Source organism: Buceros rhinoceros, unplaced genomic scaffold, assembly GCF_000710305.1.
Source record: "Buceros rhinoceros silvestris isolate BGI_N320 unplaced genomic scaffold, ASM71030v1 scaffold5188, whole genome shotgun sequence".
Taxonomy (NCBI): domain Eukaryota; kingdom Metazoa; phylum Chordata; class Aves; order Bucerotiformes; family Bucerotidae; genus Buceros; species Buceros rhinoceros.
In genome coordinates this window covers 1,014-10,963 of record NW_010427412.1, presented here as the reverse complement: position 1 = coordinate 10,963, position 9,950 = coordinate 1,014, and the positions used below count along the sequence as shown (strand labels likewise).

At 37.6% G+C, this 9,950-nt stretch overlaps 1 long non-coding RNA gene across 1 annotated transcript; it reads right to left on the bottom strand.

Moving 5' to 3' along the window:
• Positions 1-230: 230 nt before the first annotated feature.
• LOC104498502 lies at positions 231-7,351 on the bottom strand. Its single transcript, XR_727829.1, has 3 exons — positions 7,249-7,351; positions 4,619-4,708; positions 231-407 (listed from the first exon to the last, which is right to left on the bottom strand). It is a non-coding gene; the product is annotated as an uncharacterized LOC104498502 (long non-coding RNA).
• Positions 7,352-9,950: the final 2,599 nt, after the last annotated feature.

Below are 9,950 nucleotides of genomic sequence, written 5' to 3'. Positions count from 1 at the left end.
AAGCCGAAGGAGTTACCTCCACCGTCCCTCTGGCATGTTTTGCATTGATGAACTCCTCAGTTAAGGATCAGGGAGCTGCTGATTGAAACAGCTGCTGACCAGCTGTTTCAACATCCGACAGCCACCTCACCTTACTGTGGATCTTATCTACGGAGTCTGGCAATAAACACAGAATTTTGTGAAGATTTTTAACTCATTTTAGTATTCCTTTTTGTGGAAAAGCATTCTCACCCTTGTTGCATTGCAGAAGGAGGATGGTAAAGCCAAGGCAAATATCGAATCACAGCTTTGTTGTCTCTGTGGTTTCCCCGTGTGATTTCCATAGCAGCAATCTGAGCTAAACCAACTTTCAGATGTCCACCAAACGTGTCTTCATGCAGTGGCTGAGAACAAGTCTTCATGTGACTCTGCAAGGCAAAGATCTGATTTCCTATCTGATTTCCTTTCAGCTCCTTTTGCAGGGTCTCTAACCGTGTCTACAAAACTACAGAACAAAACTCACATTTTTTTTTTTAAATTCCCCAGTCCCTATTATTAGCAATAGCTTTATGATGCAGATCTTCCCATGGAGGGCCACATTTTCAAGAACCCCCACAAAATATGAAATGTGCAAAATACATAGGCACCTTTTGTATCGGCAAACTCAACAGCTGTTGAATACAAACTAATAGTTGCACATCCAGACAGGTATAAGTGAAGATGAAAGAATCTAAACACTTAACAAGATAGCATCTGGGCAGGAAATGCCTTCCCTTGCTGTTTTCCATTTACGTGTGCAGAAATAAGCTGTCACCCATTCACCAGAAATATGACTATGTTGCGCTATCCACTATTTTATCAAGAAACATGCAAATATTTATGTCTGGAAAGATAATTTATTATCCTGCTTTGTCAGCTCTAAGGAATGTTTCATTAGTGCTGCTTGAGAAACTTCTATACTCCTAATTAAGCTAACTTTGTATTACCTTCTGCTACTAGACTAACGGAACGCATGCTGAGTGCATTTGCTTGCTTAAAGCAGAGCCATATGCTTTGCACAAGAAAATCCAGGTCATCAGTTATTAAATTATTATAACAGGATAAAAATCAGTGGAGCAATAATACAACAGATAAGTATCTGACCCCAGCAACTTACACTCTCAGAAATCACTTGAAGTCTCTTTCAAGAGGAAAAAAAAAGTACCACCATGAATATCTAATGACTTGGTGATAGAAGCAGGTAAAAAGGAGAGCCAGGTATGCAGGCAGATCGGCAGATACATTCTACATCTTCAAAAATGGTGGAATTTCCTAAATAAAACCTTGCTGAGTTTACTGATTAAAATGTTATCCCAAAGGGAAAAAAAAAATAATAAACTGAACAGAAACAATAAACTGCAACGTAATTATACTTAGAATTAACATTTCTATCTTTTTTGTAATGCAGTAGTTGCTATACACAGGACTGAAAATAATTAAACTCTTTCAAAGAAACTACTCTCAGATATGCAAAATAAAACACTGCGAATTAATAAACAACTTTATGTATTTCTGTTCAGTGAATTTCCACAGAGCATAGAAATTTGAAAATTTGAAAACCAAGATGAAACTTTTGCTGCTGGGATTGTTACCAGTCGTATAAATCATGCAGTATTATTTGTGTTAGTTTGGTAGTCCAGATGCTGTTGATAATACATACTTGTAGTTAGAAATTGTACAACTGGATAATCTTAGGACTCGCTTTCGAGGAACACCTCTGTTAATAGAACCCAAGCAATATAAATAAATATATTAAATGAGCTTACAAAATTTGAATCTAGATGTTGTGAATTTGTTTAATGTTCTGATTATTTGTAAACTTAGAAATGCTTATAAATATTTTCCTAACTATGCTGGAACCACAGAGTAAGTTTATCTGTTCTGGTTAAGTAAGAACTGCCTTTTAATTTTCCAAAGACAGCCAAAGCCTATTCTTTACAATACATAAAATAATGGTCATGTTTGACTCTCCTATTACGTTACTGTTGTTATCAGATTCCTGTATTATATGGCTAAATCAAAACAACATGAGATTTTAGACCACTTTGTTCTCATTTAGCTTTAAATTGCCAGACTACACATTTGGGAAGCTTCTTGTCTAGTAGCAAAACATAAAAGTGAAGACTGGGTAAAGTTTTCATTCATGTCCTACCTATATCCACATCTAAAAATGAAAAGAAAAAATTAAAAATTAAGTCCTATTGAGCATAAGAAACTACTTCATCAGACTTATGCACTGTAAGAGCATTTCTAAAAATCAGACTACAGTTAAGGGAGAAGGGGCAGAAGGAAAAAGTGGAAACGGCAGAGAACTTTCTACAGAAACACTTTATACATGGAAAGAAAATACCTGCAAATATTTATAAATAAATTTCCCCCATTCCTGGTTTCAGATAAGTTTATATTTTTCTGTGGAACTGGCAAACCTCTTCCTCAATTATGATCCATTTGCCTACCTATTCTGAAAGCAGTTCTGCACTGTAAGAGAAACGGGTAAATAACTTTAAAGGACAGTGTTGGAAAGTAATCCAATTCAGCTGAAAATGCTTAATTAGTTCGTACTTTGAAGAAAATTTCTACTCCAGCACAAAAGGCTGCTTCCCTTGTTAAAGTATTCTTCTAAAACTCAATGGGATTCAAGGCACGTGGCCAACAAGGTAAGAACTTAACAAAAGGGATATTTCGTCCAGTAGCACAAGGCTACTGCTGGGTTTCAAGAGACAAGTTTCTCTTTGGTTGGGATTCTTCCTCCTTTGTGGCATGTATTGTTAACTTGCAATAAGGTATCCCCCCTGGGGCATGAGGTGGGTTGGAGGAGACAAAGGGACAGTGAGCAATGGAGTGTGCAAGAAACTAGTAAGGTAAAAGTTCTCGTGCCATTGCTTCATAAATAAACTCCACTATTGAAATCCACTGCAGGTTAAAATTTATATTGTCTTGCCAGCCACAGAACATTTGCACAAACTTGTGGCATGAAAATGCCAGTGCATTTCCAGTAACTTTCAGCAGAGGAATGGTGCAGCAGTAGAGGGGACCTTACAGCGAAACACCACGCTCATTTATCAGGAAAACAGACTATCAACACCCTTTTATGGAACACAGTGGCTCTTGAGGTTAAAAACAAATGCAAGACCTTGGTCAAAGAACTTCCCTAGAAGACCACATGCACCTAAGTCCAGGCAAGTAAGCAACGGCTGTATGAGTCGTACTAGCCAGAACAGGATAGCACCGGTTTTCTGACTAAAACTCTACTGCCAGATTCCAGAACCACCTCTTTGACGGAGTAGACTCTCCTCTGTATCTGTAACAGTCCCTCTGCTGCACTCCCATGCCATTCGTCTTCCCAGCTTTACAGAAGTCAGAAGCATCAAGGCATAGTCACACCTCTGCCTGCATTTCATGTCCTGAAGGAAGCCCACCCTTATGCAGGGTACCGATACATAGTTTGAAAGACCATGCGCTAACTTTGCTTGGCATGGAGAAGTGACAGATGATTCCACTCTGAGGCAGGTATTTTCCCTATATGAAAAGGAGGATTTTAACCACCAAAGTTTCATCTCCAGCTCAGAGCTCACTTAGTACTCAGCTTCAGATTGTACAACAAAATTACCTGAAGGGGTAGTGTTTGCTAAATAGAATAAGTATTGTTCCCTCCACAGCTTTATGACTATTAGTGATATATTAGCTAAAATACTGCATTAATTCTTTATTTTAGCTACTAGCAAGAGATGCTGCTTTGCTAGAAATTGAAGCAGCTACACTTCTATCATTTCCTATTATATAGCTGCAATGTTACTTAGCCTAGATCTTCCCTAAAACTTTTAAAAATTCCATTTTGTAGGAAATTTAATAGATACTGGCTTCCCCCACAAAAGTGAAATTCCAGGTTTTGACCAGCTACTTATTACTAGTATGTTTTAATGAAAGTAATTCCTAAATAAAATATTTCATCTTGACAAAAGTATTTTCCTGTTGCTCCTCTTATAACTTGGCAACAAACTAATGTACAGAAACCAAAAAGCAGTTTGGACTATGGAAGTATGAACAACTCAGTTTGCCCCTCAACAGAATATAACCTGACAACAAAACAATAGAATCTGTTAGAAAAAGGACACTGGTTTTTTAGGTCAATTACTGCATTTTAACTTCTGCACTTCCAGTTAACTTGAATGTCTGTTTGGTATGTAAGAGACAGGATTCCTCCAGAAGAGTGTAATTAGTTGTACAGGCAAGGAGTGTTATGTTTCCATGGGTTCTGTTAAACATGACTACGTCTCACGGTGATTTTGAAATGACATTAGCTTATCATCAACACTTCAGAAAAACTTATCATTAGCTTATCATCAACACTTCAGAAAAATCAAGCCTGCGTTTTTATTGTGTGCTCACTACGCTTGAATCAGCCTCCATATCAACACTGCATAAGCTGCTTTTTACTTATCCCCCAGAAATGTCTCATTTTTGAAAAAGAAGGAATAATAAAACCTGTCAGTCATTTTCAAAGACTTCCAACCATTTCTCCCAGGTAGGCTCATTAGAGAAAACATATTTTTGTTTAAAAAGCACATACACTGTAGATCAATATATGCCCAGAACCAACCTTTAATTTGGTTAAGGTATGCATATCTGCAATGAAATCCAGCACTTCCCCAACATACTGCCTCATGCATTCCATCGCTGCTGTTCCACACTAGAACATAAAAGAAGTAAGTTTAAGTACCAGGTTTTGTATATGTTCATGTTTCTGTCTTTGTTTCTTGTTCACCAGAACACAATTAGCCTGTCTCAAATTTTTATTGTACTTTATAGTTAGATTTTAATTAGGAACAGGTATTCTTTGATGCTTTTCTTCTCACCGTAATACGCCCTCGTATCTGATAATAGTACAAAGACATAGCCCAGCCACTGCAGCTTCATGCATCATAAAATACTCTTATCTGCCACAGCAATAAAAGATTAACTGATGAAGCTTTCAAGAACATCCTTGTTGTGGCATCCTGAAATTTACAGTGGTCCAGAATCAACGTCTTAGAAAGTCTACAGGAGTTTAACAACTCAGTTCTTCAAGCAGCTGAGCATTTTTTGCAAGTGAAACCAATCAGCTACAATACCAGAAAACAAAACTGAGTCGCAGATGCCCTTATGCTCACATAAATCATGATAGAGAAACAGTTTAAATGACTGGCTTCAGTCATTTCTGTGCAAACATCACTAAAATGAACACCAGTGAAATTCAAGTGTTACTTTTTTTTAAACTACCAAATGTTTCTGGAATATTTCAGAAGGAAAATCATTCAAAATACAGCATTCTAATGGCACTTAAGCTAGTTACAATTTTTAAAAGGGGAGGCAAGGACTACAAGGGACAAATTAAATCCTTCATGCCAGCTCCAGTTTGACCATAAAGGTGTAAACATTGAGAAGCAACCTGTGCCAAAGCAAGAACAACCTCAAAGGGAAAACAAAAGGACTCAGTGTGGTGCTTGTTGTATTCCCACAGCACAGATTTTCATAATGCTTTTCTCAGAACCCAGTGAGAAATGAGAATCTGGCCTTTGGCTAGTACAAGACGTGCCCAAGATGCACAAAGCAGTCAACAGAACAAAGCTGTCAAATTAAATAAAGGCTTTGAACAAACCAGAGAACCCTGGAGAGAAGCTTTCCGAAGATGATACGACTGTCCCACTAGGTATCATATAAACTTCTGCTTACATGTTAACAGTCTGAGGTGAAGATAATCAAGCTTCAGTTCAAAGGGAACTATGAATGCCTCATTCTTAGGAGCCAAGTAAAAGCAATACTTAACTTTTGAGTCTAAATGATGAAATTATCAAATTAGGTATCTTTTTGAAGTCACCAAAACCTACCGTATCTGAAATCATAGACTCAGGGCAGAACATTACAGTAAAGTTTATAGGGGAAAACTACTCTTCTTTTACCTCCATTTAATTGACTACACTTTGAGGCCCAGAAGCTGATTACCCTATCAGAGTATACAAATGAACCAGATTTAGTTCTGATCTTGTTCTGATCTCAGAATTACTCAGCCATAACTGAGATTTAGTGGCTGAAATTTGAAAAACTGCTAGCATTCTATTTTTAAGCAACTGGTCTGAACCAACACTTCCCATTTTTGTATGTTAATATCAATCTACGCAGTGTTGAACTGTGCCACCTCTGGGCTTTTCAAACGCTGCGCCTGTCTGTTCCCTTGACAGAATAACAAACAATAAAAGAAGGTCACTGGAAGCCCTGTCAGCATATCCTCCATCCATTTTATGTGGACTCAGGATTCCACATGAGTTCTAAAATATTGAATAATAGAATTATGAAAGATATTATACTTGAACCTCCAAATTAATGCTCAGTTGCAGAAGACTTCTCTCCAACCATCTACTCTGTTTCATTCAAATAGCAGGCAGCCAATTCTGTGAGAGTTCTTCTGAAACAATCACTCTCCTATGATGCCTTGTAACACCCGTGCTAGTCTATTTAAAGCAAGTATAAATTAGAATATTCTGTTGGGAGGAAAGGTATTATTAAAAATTTGCATTAAAAACCCCCCCACACTTAGAAAATATACAGGAAAGATCCTATTAGGTCACCCCTAAAGCTGATAGAGACTCACATACAGGGAAACGAGCTTATGAAGCAGACATGAACTAACCCTCACCCATCTATTTCGGTATTCAGTCACAAGTGTCATGGAACAAGTCAAGACCTCCAATTGTACCACTTCCTCACATATTCACCAGGTGCATATTCCGTGCCTAGGCTATGATGAGTACCAGTAATCTCGCCACAGTCATCAGCAAGATGTAGATGAATGCCTTACACATTACTAGAAAAATACCATTAACTCCCTTCTTTAACCGGATAATCTTTTGTGAGAATGAAGGCAATAGCTTGTAGCATTCCCCCCGAGACAGTTTCTGAGGAATTCAGCTGGTCTGTTCCCAACATATCGTCTTCTTGAGTGCAGGCTCCAGCTAAAGTCAGTTAGTTACATGCCTAAAGATTATCAGTGATAGTAAGGGAAGCAACATCAAGTTCAGAACTTTTTCCAACATTAATAAAAAGGAAGAAGCATCTCAACCTCTTCCTGCAATACACCTGCCAACCAGAAAAGAAATGAAAAGGAAAAAATATTAAAATGAAGCAAAAAGAGTTGAATAAGACACATTTTAAAAAGCCCCAAAACTAAGAGATGGCATTTGATTCAGTACTTACTCCAGGCATAGAGGCAATCATCTGTTTATGTAAGATTGTTGACTCAGCTAGTTTTGTTCCAGCATCTGCACAAACAAACTAAGAACAAATTAAAGACAAGTTATTTTTAATTATTTTTGGAGGAACCTGAGGACACTAATAAGTTATTCATGACTTTATTGAAATCAGTTCACATCTCTTGTGACTTTTATACATGATAATTTGTCTTTAGAGCTCGCTCTCTTTATAAACAACATAGTTAACTCACCATTATAAATGAGCTGATTTTAATGACATAGGTTTGGCTCCAGTTGACTCCTCTTCTGGTTAGAATTTGTTTTACACCAGAATAAGCCAAATGGAAATAAAACAGGAATTTAACTCATATTTCATTTGAGAGATGGCCTGGTGCTCTTCTGTACCACAGCTCTAATAATTATACTGGGAAGCAAAAGAATGCTTTAGGGTTATGGGCTGTGTCACTCCAGCACAGACAGAGTCTTAGTTCAAATAGCAACCATGACTTTCCACTTCTCTTAAAAAAAGAACTGGTAATGGACTTAGGCAAAGAGATTACAGATTTTCTCCTAACACACCCTATCTCAAAAAGGGCAATGCTGAGGCTGAGTCTGCTGGACAACAGATGCGTTGTTTTCCTGTGTGAAGGATTTCTCAGTCAACCATTTGTGCACAGATTAGGATTCCCTTGCACTACATCAGCTGCAATAAGGGACTGTGATTCCATGAAGAATCTGCCTGAGTATATTTAGCATCCAACAGTGAGGTCAGTGCACTGCTACAGACATCATACAGCCCTCACCATATAAGTCAACAAAAAACCCTCGCCAAAGTCAAACGTAATTTATTTCAGACAACTTTATCTTTTAAGAACAGTAATGAGAAGCAACAGCCAAGGCAACTTCTACTGGCCTCCTGTAAGCTTTCTACATCTTTTGCACAGAGAAGTTTGTGTTAAATAAGATAACTTAATTTATATGGGAGAAACAGCTGACAAATTCCATTCTGTTTCTAATGAATCATTAGGTCTTGTTTAGTTTATCTTTATCATCAGACTGCCAGTTCTAAGGATCTTTCTTAAAGCTGCAATTCAGTCAAAAGAGGATGGGGAAACCAAACTCAAAATGAAAAATTTCTTACATTTCCAGTCCAATTCACTGTCATTTATGTTGTCTCCCTCTACAAATACTATAATACATTAAGGTATTACTGGCAAGAGATTTAATGCCAGCCATACATAAAGAAAAAAGGAAAATACCCCCACACTGCAAAACAATAAGAAATGGAGAAATAATGGCCATGCCTTTTACTAGCACCATCTGCTGAGATATAGCTGCAGAATAACTTCTAAATGGGAATGTCTGCTGGCTGTAGTGAATTATCTATATTCCATAATCTATCTACATTATACCTCCATTCATAATCAGAGTTTTAAAAATACATATTCTTATAAACATATTATATGTAACTTTAAATCCTTCCAGTCAGTAATCAGTAGATCAGATCTTCACAGAAAAGTGGAACCACTAGATACACACTGATTTACATTAGCTGAAGGTCCAGGTCAAAATAGGAGTCCCCTAAACAAAACAGATCAGATACACTGAACCGCAAAGCCTGAATAAGTAAATCCTAATGAGACACTAACATAATTTGAAGTTAATCAAAATCATGGAGATCTGTGCTGGTGAAATGTAAGCAGGAGAAAAGTACCGGGAAATAAAATGGTGGGTGAAGAAGTAGTTCCTCTGGAAACCCATGGAACAGCAGCGTGTACATGCGTGATCGCTTTCATTTGCTAGGACAAATCAAAGAGACAGACTTTCTGTACCCTTTCTCATCCAGGACACCTATGCAATGATTGGGGTGATCCGGTTAGAATTCTCATTCTTCATAAAAGTGGGATAAAGTTAACTCTCAGCACTGGTGTCACCAGTGACACTGATGGTACCATGTAATCAGGATAAATGTGGGTGTCAAATGCACATTCCTAGAAATTCCTTTGTTAGTCAGCCCACGACTGATCTAACATTAAATTAAAGTGCTCCTAGTTCCTTTGTTATCTTGAACATTTTGACTGAATCTCTGTTGTATTCTGTGTGCACGGGGTGTATAGAATCTTGCATAAAGGCTAGCATGTTCATGGGGACATGACTGTCTTGGAAATTAAAACCATTTCTGTTTGGTTAACCCTACTATAGCTTTATGCATTCAAAATCATGCAATTTGAACTAATATTGTAGTGGATTTGTGTGGTAAAGAGGTGAACCAATCCCTTCATTCCATTAATTCCAAAGACAATTAAAATAATCAGATACATATGTGTTTTTACTAGTAGGTTTCTTAAGATGGGCCTAGAGGTTACTATGGTATTTAAATTCAAGAGGCTGTTGAATGATTCAGACCACATACTGCCAAGGGCTGCCAATTTGCACAGTGAATGGGAGAAGTAGTCATCATGCCTCCAGTAGGCATCTATGGCAGATGGTCTGAATACAACCCCTATTCTTTACCATTGACTGCATAAAAACAGAAGCTGGCTGCTTTGGATAGCAGGAAATATGAATCACTTCATCAGCCTCTGAAAGAGAGACATCATAAAAGACATTTATATCCAGATTAGGTGTTGCTGTGAAAGGTATGAATACAGCATATGGGAACAGTGCTAGGAGGAAAACCCAGGCAATTATCATTTCATCTTTAGC